The sequence below is a fragment of the Cyprinus carpio genome, unplaced genomic scaffold, assembly GCF_018340385.1.
Source record: "Cyprinus carpio isolate SPL01 unplaced genomic scaffold, ASM1834038v1 S000006753, whole genome shotgun sequence".
In the NCBI taxonomy this organism is placed as follows: domain Eukaryota; kingdom Metazoa; phylum Chordata; class Actinopteri; order Cypriniformes; family Cyprinidae; genus Cyprinus; species Cyprinus carpio.
The window spans coordinates 1042003-1055570 of record NW_024879352.1 but is presented as its reverse complement, the minus strand read 5'-3'; the positions used below and the strand labels follow the sequence as shown (position 1 = coordinate 1055570).

Below are 13568 nucleotides of genomic sequence, written 5' to 3'. Positions count from 1 at the left end.
TTAAAGGTGATAATACGCAGCCCAGGGAAGGTATGAAACAAGAGAAAATCACATAGGCTTATATGGATTTGAAAAAGCCCCATCCCTAATCTTGTCAGGATATCAGTGTGCCAGTGCGCTAGGTTCCCAGTAAGATTCCTTGCATGCAAAATCTCTTGTATCTCCGTTTTATTTCAATCAGACAACACAGGTGAAAAACAGCAATATTTTGCAATTTATTACAATTTTAAGTAACAGTTGTTTCTATTTTAATATATTGTTTAATATATTTATGTCATTAATGGCAAAGGCACGAAAACCATTACAACAAGCAAGAAATAAAAATTTGTTAGGGGTTTTTTTTTTGGGGGGGGGGGGTGAATACATGTTCTCATGATTCTTTGAGAAACTGACATTTCAAAAGAACAACATTCTCTGAAAATAGAAATCTTTTGGAAATCTCTTGTGCAAACATTAAAAATGTCTTAACTACTGCACTTTTGATCATTTAATGTGTGTCTTTGCTAAATTTTGAAAAAAAGTTAAAAAAAACTTTGATGAACGCGGTGTTTGTACCTTGCTGTTTGGGGACAGTATTATTTAACAGCAAATGTAAAATATACTTTCATGGGTTGCACTTTCAGGGTGGATCTTCACTGCATGTCGTTATTCTCTACTGATCATTGAAGCTACAATAACTCAGCATACACATATGATTTTTAGGGAGTGTTGAGATGGTGAGGGCCGCCAGGCACAGGAAAGACTTTGCTGGCCAAAGCTGTCGCCACTGAGTGCCGAACCACCTTCTTTAATGTGGTCCTCCTCCACCTCAAAAAAATCAAAAACCGTCCACAATAAGGAGAGAGTCTGAAAAACTTATTGCGTGCTGCTTGCTGTTTGAAATGGTAAAATCACTGCGGCTGCTTTTACCACCTCCATTAATATTTGTAAAATGTATTATTACCATACCTACGCATTTATGTGTGTTGTCATGTTTGTTAGTAGGCCAGCACCTTTATGCCCCCACCACCATCCTTCATTGAATCGAGATAGACTCCCATTATGTTAAGCCGTAGAGAGGAAACTCAGAAGAACGGAAGGCCGAGCAGACGTGTCAACGCCGAACTACTCTAGTCCACGAGTGGATGGTACATAGCTTCTACAAACTGTAGCTATTGGCTTTAAACGTTATTAAAATTCAGTACTATATATCAATTTAACTGCCAGCAGGACAATATTGGATGGGAAGAAAATTTGAAATTGAGCTGATAATGAAACTAAACTTTGCAACCTGACCACTGTTATTGAACTGAATTTGAAATCCACACATCAGAACCGATATAAATTGACATAAATACTATGGTTCCTTCTGTAGAGCTGCTTAGTTTGAATTTTTCATAATTGATTAAACTTTGAACTTAAATTGAGCTTGTGTGACAGTTATCTTTCTTTAAGAGTTGCTTTTACTGCTGAAATTGGTTTGTTTTTTCACAATGTGATTAATTTTTACAACCTTAAAATTATTTTCCTGTTTAAAAAAAAAAAAAAAAATCACTAAGGTCACATCTTGTTTTATTTCCAGGTGTTGGGTGGACGTCTGGAAAATGACCCCTTCACAAAATTGTCATGGTTCTGTTCGGCAGCCACTAACTTCCCATGGGACATCGTGATGAAGCTCTGAAGACGCGCCGACTACTAGAGAAGAGAATTTACATCACCCACTAGCCATCAGGTAGTCAGAATTACCCAGTAATTACAATCACCCATCATACCGTATGAAGCACCATCCAGCTTAATACACCCCCAAGCGCCCCAGATACAAACATACATGGAGAGAGTAGTTTAAAAAATCATAATTTGTATTAATGTAGCGTAAAGTAAGAGGTGGATGTTACTCAAGCATCAGCCTGAAGGAAGTCTGGAGCTGGCCAATGATTGTCAACTATGGGACAAGATCTGCTGAGGCAGATGGATATACCCCTCTGGGGTGATGCACAGCACCAACGTGTTTGGCAGGTGCAGGCCCCTGTGGTGTTGGAACCTGAAATTCTTTGCAGTGTTTTTAAAGTTGCCACAATTCTAGAAGTGATTTGTATGTTTTTTTTGATATATTGCAGAGATAGAGATGAGCCCTAATGGCAATGAGGAAGAGCGGATTGGAGGGTTTGACCCCGTGAGGAGATACGAAAACTTGTCAAAAAGAAGAGGATGCACATGCCCACTTACAAATGGAGGACTTTGATTGGCACTGACGAAGGGTCCACGGTCTGTATTCTGCTGCTGACTATAGAAAACTATGAAAAGCGGATAGTCGGAGTTTGGGCTCCCTGCTGATGATCCAGAAAGCACCTTGATTGTTCCTCCTCATAGTAGTCATTAGCACTTTGAAAAGACGAGCTGCCAGTTTCACTAAATCTCAGGAGCATTTCCACCCTGAAACAAGACTGAATTCAAAGGGTGGACAAGGTTTCTTGCCTTAACATGAGGTAATTGTATGAGTTGTAACGGATTCATAGTAATATGAATTGGTTTTTACATCTACAGAAGCTGAATACAGGTTAAGCTTTTCTTCTGAGCTAAAGTTCACTCACATTAAAATGAATTTGTAAGGGGCTGCACAATATACCAGTAAAATCCCGAATGCTGGAGGACTGATATAATAGTTTTGTGCTCTTATAACAAACCTCCCCATGTGTTGCCTTAACTGGGATGTGTTACAGACACATCATACTGAGGTTGTGGGACAAGGAAATGGGCTGCCATGTTTTTGTCTGGGTAATTATCACTGCCAAATAACCCAAGACCAGCTAATCCTATTCTCTGTTGTCTCCAAATGCCTACTTGAGGTGAACAGCTAATGCAAGGCTAATGGGTTTACTGCACCTGTGCCACCTTGTGGTTGATCTAAAGGCCAAAGTTTCTAGCGTTGTGACCAATTATCTTCATATAGTGATAAAAACCATGAGTATCTTCAAAGGTGTGTCTAGCACTTGACTTTATAAAACCACTATAGGAACCAGAGTGCTTGGTTTCTTTTCATAGGACATTCCATTGCCATGATCAGTGTGTAAAAATTAATATATTTTGTTGAATAAATATTTTTAAATTGGAAAAAAACTTACTTCCCACTGAGACGAAACTCATTTTTGCAGGATTTACTCATGTAACAAAACCTGAAGCAACAAACAAGTCATAAACATGCATTCAGAAAACAACTGATTTCATTAACGGCCAGTGCAGGGGAGCTACAAATGAAAATGGTTTTAAATGTTTAAAAACGTTCAAGTATAATGCTTGAAATGTTGTAATGTAATGGGGTCATCTTTGACAAGATTGCTCAGGACAAAGTGTACAAAGTATTATTTCAATTTATCTAAGGCAGAAAATCGAAGAGGTTGACAAATGTATTGCTGGGTTTGCATGCTTAACGTAAAACAGGCAATATATGTGAAGGGCAACAGGGAATATGTAACATTAAAAAAAAAAACACAAAAAACCAAAAAAAACAAAAAAAAAAAAAAAAACAAGTTTCTTACAGGCTATTTAAATAGAGCCCTCCAGTGAGAAATAAGAAATAAATCCAATTTAAATACAATGGACATTTGAAAATCAGATGTTTAAAATTTTGATGGAGCTTTACATTAACATTTAATGGATTATTTTGTCCATTTTTTTTAGTGTTATAACCCCCTTAGTTGTCTGTAATGATCCACGTTCATTTCCATACAACAGGTCAAACAATCAATTAGCATAAAACATCCACTCTTCAGTGGGGAACATTGCAGGGACATTTCAGGACTGTCTTTATTTAATTGTGTGCACCTTAACCGTTCCACCTCACAATTGGAGTGAAAATACAAATAGTAAAAGTTTGCTCATTATGCCTGTTAAACAGACAGCATATGTGGATCTTTTGGGAAATGTTTGGGGAATATTTTTTTTCTTTTAAAGTGCTACATTGAAATCATTGGAGTGAACAACCAAATAAGCAACAATAACCAAACTGATGAGGACCACACTCCATTACTTTTCTAAGTCAAAATGTTTTTTTTCTGTCCGTTTTCCTTCTCCATCCATTGTTATCTATTAGGCCTTCTGTTTTTTCCATAATTCTGGCCATCAAGAGTCCTCTGGAGTTCAGATAAACGACTCCCCAAAACAACACAGAAATTAAGAAAAGAAAGTAGTAATATGGATTAGGACATGTTATTCAGCAAACTATGCCAATCCAGCTGTGTTTAAAGTCTCGCGTACCAAATGCTCCTGCATTTGATACGCGGGCTGTTGAGGGAGGCCGGTTACCCGTCGTGTGCCAGGCGGTACCGTGTGTTCACCCGGATGGGAAACAGCAGATCCCTGATCTTATGGATGACAGCTGACACCTGCAACCCCAACCCCCACAAACCACATGATCAAGAGAAGAGCGGGACAGAACCAGACCAGAAGCGCCTCAGTTTCTTCTCTCTTCGCGCTCGAACCCCCTGACATGCAACACTGCCCACACACAATAACATTCCATGAGGAACAGGACACTATTGAGAAACAGAACGTGACAAATTAAGTGTGACCAGAGTGACTGGTTTGAAAAATTGTATTATATTTTTATATCAGTTATAGACATCTCTCATGCTCACCAAATCTGAATTTATTTGAGAAATTAATAAACTGTATAGATAGTTAAAACCGTATATATATCTATATATAGACACACATTAATCTATATATATATATATATATATATACACATATATTATTTATATATATATATATATATAATATATATCCATATATATATCTTTATATATTCGATATATACACAATATATATGATATATATACGTATATACACATCGATATAATATATATACACGCCATATATATATAGCATATATATATATATATATATCCATATATACAACTATAGATATATATAATATATATAGATACACATATAATATATAGACACCACATATATATATATATATATACACACATATATAGATATATATATACACACACACACACATACAACACACATGAACATAACATAATACATTTAATATGGCCCAAGAGTTTAACAGTGGCAGTAATATAGTCACTTACACTGTAGAGGTCATGGAGCCCTCTTAGAGAGGCCCAAGCAGCAAGGAATCTGAAGTCCTTTCCTCTTCCTCTCTAGACTCATAAAGGGTTTCAGGGTCCATTCGCAAGGGAGTTTCAGGGAGTTTCCCCGGTTTCGCCTTGTTTTATGGGCGGCAATCTCCTCCTGAGTGGTCGCTGCAATGTTTTGAGTAGATAGTGGCTGGTGAGTGTTAAGGCACTTGGTCTTCAACTGTGAAGACAGAAAAACTATTCATAAAAATCCTTTCAGTTTAAGCTCAATTCATTTTTTGGAAATTACAAACTAGGCAATTTCACCCCACAAATCTACCTTGTATTATGAATTGGTCACACTTAGCTCACCACACAAGATGTCACTACCTCTCCTCGTGGGATGGCTGAGTCGCACTTGCTTCTTGTTGAAGGGTAAATATTGGTCACCTGTGTGATCTCCTCAGAGCGCTGGCATTTCCACAGGATCTCCACCTCACATGCGGGTCTGGCTGCTGGACCTACAAAAAACTGCCCGTACAACATCAAGCACCAGATCACATTCACATGCACAGCCTCCCTATCTAGAGTTTGGATCCTTTTCCAAAAGCATAAAGCTGCCATTCCATGTTTTAAGACTGAATTACTCTATAATGGACATAACAGATATAAAAAAAGAATTCAGTTGTCAGTCATAATTTGTAGGGTAATGATTAAAACCTTCTCATCTGCCAGCTGGATTATCTCCTGACTCAGGACGAGTAAACAGAAGCTGCTCTCCAGCATCACTCTGAACATATGACTGATTCACCATCAGCCTCAGCTCACTGCTGACCAACCCATCCGCTGGATTACTAGAGCTCACATTAGAACCATCCACTTGCAAACGCAAAGAACAAATTAACATTTTACAACAAATTGCCTGTTACTTACAGGTAATAGTTCACCCAAAAAAATTGTATTTACTCACCCCCAAGCCCATCCCCAGATAGAGTTTTATTTCTTCATCAGAACAGTTTTGTAGAAATTTAGCAATTACATCATTGGCGCACCACTGGATCATCAATGCTCAGCCAATGGTGTCAGAGAGTTCAAACAGCTGATAAAACATCACCATAATCCACAAATAGGTCCACACAACTTCCAGTTCCATCAAGAAAAGAGAGCAAATTATGGATACAGGCTCCCGATTTAAGATTTAGCTGGAAGCCAATGTTTGAAAGTTAAAATGATGTCTTGGGATTAATTACAAACATGCAGATTTTTTTTGCTTCACAAGCTGATAAACATAACATACAAACTGGGCGGACTGGAGTCGTGTGGATTATTGTGATGTTTTTTATCATCTGTTCAGACACTCATCATTCTGAGATGGCATCCCATCCTACTCACTGCAGAGGTATCTACTGATGAACATCCTTGCCCCCAAAATCTGTTTCCCATGAAGAAACAAAAACTCATCTGGACATCTTGGACATCCTAGGCCTAAGGTTTAGTTAAAATTAATTGGCAATTCTTAACTTTTTTGTGTCAACCATTTCTTTAAAGTTCGTATTATGCATTCAACTAACATTTACTAACAATGACCTCTCCACTTTACTGCCAGTACTCTGATTAATCGTTGTTAACCATTAAGTTATAAAAAAATACAACTGTTTACATTGGTTAGTTTATGTTCGCTCATTAAGTTCAATTACTATTAACAGATACAACTTTTTGATCTTCAACATTATAGCCATTAGCAAATGTGGAAATTAAACATTAACAGATTATTAAGTATTTTTCATTGTTATTCATCTCCGTTTCTCTATGACAAGAAGTTAATAAATAAATAAATGTAAAAACAGAAGGAAGACAACGACTCATACACAACAGAGCGGGGCATGTCATCCTTGTGACTCCTGAAGGCTTGAGAGATGCCCCATTAATGCATGTTTCATTGTCCAAAATACCTAGATTTAAATTTATCTGAAAGAAGGGATGGAGAAATCATTTTAACTTTATCACTCCTTCACAAAACATAATACGGATGTGATGCCTATTTCCCAAAAAAAAACTTACTCGTGTAAATTATTCGACGAGTGATTGTCTTACCTGTACACTGTACTTAGTCTGGTTAGTTTCACTAACCGCTGTCACATTTAACACGATTTTTAGACCCTGTGAAACAAAACCACACGACTTATAATGACACAACGCATTTGGTTTACAGGATCCAGACTTGACAGTCATCTGTTGCTGTACCAGTTTTTCAAAGCGAATGGACACTGCTTTTGGGAAAACTAACAGCGAATGTTAAAGAGCCGAAACTATTTTCACCCTACAAAATGTGTCAAACCATGATGGTAAGCAATCTTTAAAAAATACCAAATTCTATTAACACTTGGCAGATATCTATGCCTATCTGATAAGCCTTTGTACTGTTACACGTGAATGCACCAAAAGACAATAAACTACCTCAAAATGTATTTAAATATCACACCACCGTGGTTTTTGCTCGTGTTCGATGTTGTGCATTGGCCCCAGTGACACACAAGACGCTTAAATAAACCACCGTTAAATCGTATCTTTCCCATGTAGAGGCCATTATTTTTTTCCCTCTTTTTTCTTTTTTTTTTTTTTTTTTTTTTCGCGCTAGATGTAACAAAAACGTGCGCGTCATGTCCGTCACTTCGTTCATTTCTCATTTGAGTTGACGTAGCGTCGTTACTGAGGAACTCTTTTTGCCCCCTACTGGATATTAGGAGTACTACCGGAAGCTTCACATTGTCCAGATGAATATGAATAGTTTACTTGATTTCACAATCTTGGCGCTTTGAAACTTGTGAAATATTTTGTAGTGATACTTTTTGTTACTATACATTTCATTCAATTTTTATTTAAAACAACAATTATGATATATATATATTATATATACATATATATATTAATATATATATATATATATAATATATAATATATATTATATATATACAAACAACAAGACAATCAATAAAACAAAAAAAACAACAATTACACATAAAACAAGCAATAAAACAAGACAATCCTAACCAAGTAAAAATATCTATTATATATATATATATATATATAATATATATATATATAGTATATAGAATATAGTTAAATATAAATATAAAGAACAAACAGATAGTTCACCAGAAAGAACTTAACAAATTTCAAAATGTTTTCATCAATTTTTTTGATTCTACAAAATATAATAAGTCCACCATACCCTGCACTATACAGTGTTTTACTTATTTATTGATTGATTTTTTTTATGTGATAATACTTTATTGTATGTTGTTGTTAATATGATACTGTTTATATAATGGATTAGAGCTGCTGTTTTAGATAAGTGGATCACAATACTTGTTTCATGGGATCCCCAACCGGTTCACTGAGGAGACCCCAAAAAAACATCACTGGTGTTTGTACCCAGAACTTGTCTAGATTGAGCATATCTCCAGAACCTTGATGCACTGAACCAAACCCCAGGATAAAGGGGTTGAGGTGAATGTGGGTCTGGACACTGTGGTAAAAGGGTCACTGTATCAGAGACCACTGTAGAAAGACAGAGTTGCACTGCTTTGGAATCCAGGCATACACACCCACCCAGTAGAGGACACAGGGCTTGAGATCTCCGGTTTTATGCTCTGGTATGCCAGAAAACAGGCTTGGGAAAACAGTGCAGACTCCAAGACATGTTGTGTGTTAGGAACCAAACCTACCAAATGTATAATCGGCCGTTCCTCTGTCTCTTATTTTCGTTATAAATTAACAGATAGTTTTGGCACACATCTCCCTCTCCATCTGTCCACCTCCCAATAGCACGTCCTAACACACTCTCCTTACAAAAACACCTTGCAGGGAGATTCTATAGTCTCCCACAAATGCTCATGAGGTAAGTGTCAGTCTGTCTGTTTGTTCTGAGAGAGGCTATGAGGTCTTCAAGCTCGCTGTGTTGGGATCAATAGTCAATCTGTGCAAAAATCTAAGGAAAACGATTTATAAATGACGTGATTGTTATGGTCAGTTATGGCTGGGTAATCAAGTTCAAAAATACTATAAAATTAAATGCACCTAGCCATACTATATGATAAGTTTCAACTACATATTAAAAGGTACAGGACTTATTTATTAATTTATTTGACCTTGACTCTGTTTAAAGTGATTCATGGTTATGGTAAAATCTGAATTCTTGCCACTATCAAGGAATAGAGACTCAAGTACCATTGCTGGTGAAGTTTATACGTATGAGATTGCATGCTATCTATATGTAGTGTATAAATAAAATAAAATATATGTTAATTTACTGTTTACTTATGCTAAGAAGGAACAAGAAAACAACTTTTGAGAGTGAAAAATTTCTCTAATGATTTAAAGCCGGATGAGTCTCTTAAACAATCAGAGAGTATTTTAACTGATCTCCTCCTGGACAAAAATCATTCAAAAATGTTGTTTTAGATCAGAGAGAGATTTCCTTAGGCCATCAAAACTGGAATATGACTAACAGTCATCCCTGGATGACAACTCAATTCAGAAGAATCATACAGGGATTCTGAAAAGTTTATAATTGAGAGAAAATAAAAAAAAAAATAAAGTCTGAAAATTTAGGTTGCTTTTGCGGGCAGGGATAAGGTATAATGTGGCCATAACAAAATGTACCATCTGTGTGGGCATATGGATAACACGTAACCAACATTTTTGCACTACACTAGAGGAAATGCTTCAGGCAACCTGTGGTTTTTACCGGGAGGTGAAATGCAAATGTTTCTGTGTGTGTGGATAGGGATCGCGCTTCTGTGTCGCTCCTCATGGAGAAAAAAATCACGCAAAAATATAAAGAAAAATATCTCCTGCTCCAGCTGCTCTAAGATCCGTCAGCTCGACTTCACTTCAGTCCCCTCTCCTGATCTATGATCAGCTGTGTCACCTCATGCTGTCTATTCATAATAGAGAGGATGAGCTCAGGTGAAGATCTTCTCATTGTGCTTCCCACTGTTGTCGCTGAGCAGAGTGCTGTTGAGGGCACACAGAGAAACCGTAGTACCAGTTAAACTGGATCAGCCAAACTTAGATTTTAGAGCAACCGGCAAATAATATAATATATCATCCTTTATTTGCATCAGGGTAGAAATGCACGTGCGGTAAAGTGTAAAGGGTGAATTTTCAATTTCTTATATGCCTTTAATTCTCCCACAAACACTATGTTAGACAAATACATACTGTTCATAAGTTTCGGTTCAGTGTGTCTGTTATGCTCTAAGGCTGCATTTTTTTGATTAACATACAGTAAAACAGTAATATTGTGAAAAATTTCATATGATTGAAGAATGACTTATTTCCTATTTTTAATGTGTTTTAACATGTAATCTAATCCTGTTTTGGCAAGATGATTTTTCCAGCAGCCATTACATGAGCAATCATGTCATCAGTCTTCAGTTCACTGAACCTTCAGACTCATCATTGGTGCTCAGGAATATTTTCTATTATTATCAAATGTTGAAAACAGTAGGGCTGTTTAAAATGGTTTTGTGGAAATATGATAGCCTCATATTTTTTGCAGGATTTTTATTTTATTGAACAGACTTCAAACAATAGTTTTGCAACATGATAAATGATTTTGGCTGCCACTTGTTTAATTGAATGCCTCTTTGTGACAATTAACAACATATTCTTTTAAAATATTTTCTTTTAAAAAAAATCTTACTGACGACGCCAAACTTTTGACTATCGTGCACTAACATGAGTTTTCTTAAATCAAAAATACCAATGATCATCCTCTCACCTTCACCGTTTTCCCACCAGTTTTCAGCTCTTTCCTTCATTTTCTGTTTCTCCTGGGAGTTTCTGTGTGGTTGTTCTTCATCCATCTTCTCAACCTTGTCCTGTGGGGGAAAAAATATTCTTTTATGATTCCATGGACAGTAGTGAATCCTTAACAGATACTAGTCGCCTACTCGTTCTGTCTGCACAAGCATATACAGTTTGATGTTTGGACAGAAGCAGTGAGTTTCACATGCGTTTCACAAAAGTAGTGAAACGCGTTATACAGGATTTAATGAGCTCGCCTATTATGTTTAATGTATATGATATGTGTTGTCAAATTGCTGAAAGATGGCAGCTGTTTTTTTTTTTTTTTTGTTATTTATTTGCAGTGCTTTAGTCTCCTCCTCCACCTTAAGGGCCGTATGAAATTTTCATCTAAAAGGAGCATTTTTCATAATCAGGCTTCCTTTTGTATGTTCCGTTATTTCACTTTAATTGCATAGGAAAGGACCCATACGTGTCCATTACAGTAACATGACGGCTAAATCACCATTAGGAGCCGGATAAAATGCTATTTTTAGATGAAAATTTCCAGATAACACTTTTCATCTGAACTTGTCATATTATCTATAGTCTATATCTCTATACATCACATATATATAATATATCTTATATCTATTATATATGTATATATATATATATCTATATATATATATATATATAGATATATATATATATCTATATAGTATAGCTATCTATAGCTACATACATATATATAGATATATATATTCGATTCATATATATATATGACTAGAAGGTAAATCTGCTTATAGTTATAAACTTTAAAGATATAAATAAATAATTGTGGAATATATTTAAAAGCAAATATGGAATATATAGTTTCTAAGTATGAATATATACATGTTAATCTGAATATTATAATTCTGACTATATACATTACAGTAACTCTGAAATAGTAGTGCTGTAATCCAAGCATGTTAACAGCAAGTTGAGTGGAAGGAAAAAGCCGTGGCAGAAAAAGAATGCACCACACAAACCGACAGAAGATGCAGCCTTATGAAGGATTGTCAAGCAAAATCGATTCTGAGGCTGGGGTCAAGGCATCCACGGGCCCCACACACACAGACCGTGTGCAAGGACTGTGGCTGGGCAGTGTTTGTATACCTCTTGTTAAGGGCCCTCCTGGGGAACCACAGACAACCTCAGAAGGCCGTCGTACCTGGGCTCAAGAGGAAGAAGAACTGGACTGTTAGCAGTGGTCCTCCAAAGTCCTCATTTCGATGAGAGGCAAGTGTTTGTATTTAATGTGGAAACCAAGGTCCATGAGTCTGGAGGAAGGGTAGAGAAGCGTCATAGCCCAAGTCTGCTTGAAGATCCAGTGGTAAGTTCCCACAGTCTGTGATGATGTTGGGTTGCAATGTCATACTGCTGGTGTGGGTCACATTGTGGTTTTTGTGACAACCAAAGGTCACTGCACCAGTTTACAACGCAAGTTGGATCACTTCATTGCTTCACTTCTGCTGACAAGCTTTTTTTGAAGATGCTGATTGCCATTTCCAGCAGGATTTGGCACCTGCCCCACACTGCTAAAAAAGCCCCAAAAGTTGGTTAAATGACCATGATGTTTGGTGTGCTTTACTGGCCGGCAAACTCACCAGACCTGAGCCACAGAGAGCATCTATGGGGTATTTTTAAGAGGAAAATGCGAACATCACATTTAAAAGAACATAAGACTTAAACTACTTCAGTCTGTAGTGCAAGGAATTTTATTTCATACACGAGTTATCACAAGTTGATTTGAATCTACTGAAAAAAATTTACTTTAAAAAGAAAAAATTAATAAAATAAAACTATCTTATAAACAATAACTACTAATGTTGCTCCTGTTTTCTTGGTGTTTAGACTCTTTTTCATGACCTTTTCACACAAATATATACGAAATATAATAAGTTAAAGTTTAACTTAGCTAAAAGTGGTAATTAAAGTTTATTAATCGCCATTGTATCTCCAGCTGTCTTTCTATATATAAAAAAAAAAAAAAAACTAACAAAAACTATTGTTACTATGATTTGGCTGCCGAAATGGTTGTGTGGCCACTGACTAGCAAATCATAGCAGCCACTCAGATGCAGCACTGATCTATTAGACAAAAACTTTCGCGGCTGAACAGTGTCAAAGCATGGTTCACAAGCTTTAACCAACATTTGTTGGGTTTAAAGTGGGGGGATGAGGATTATGTTAAAACAGAAAAAAGGACGGACAGGACACAAAAAATTAAGCAGGTTGTGCGGCATTCTTATAATAATTACTTGTCTAAAATACAGGTTTTAAATGTTAACTTTGATTCAACTCCCATGATTTATTTGTGTTCAGTGTTTTTGCAGGAGTGATTTTTTTTTATTATATATCAAAATACACATACATCATTAGTCCCATTAGTTCTGTTGTCTAGAATATTGTGCATTTGAACTTACGCAACAGAAGTGATGACTAAGTGCTGCTGCAGGTCCTCTCATCGTAACGTGTCTCAAATCATGAAAAATGTGATTGTTTTTTATTCACTCATTTGTTGCTTATTCAAAGAATTATATGACCAACGCCCCGCAACAAGACAGTCCTGCAGTTGAATATATGAACAGGCTTTAAACAAGAAGAAAAAGAGGAAAGAAAAAAACGAAAAGAACAACTGTGGGAAGAGCAAGAGTCATTG

General features: G+C 36.4%; 1 pseudogene; it reads right to left on the bottom strand.

Moving 5' to 3' along the window:
* Positions 1–4277: 4277 nt before the first annotated feature.
* Positions 4278–13374, bottom strand: LOC122144712 (annotated as a pseudogene).
* Positions 13375–13568: the final 194 nt, after the last annotated feature.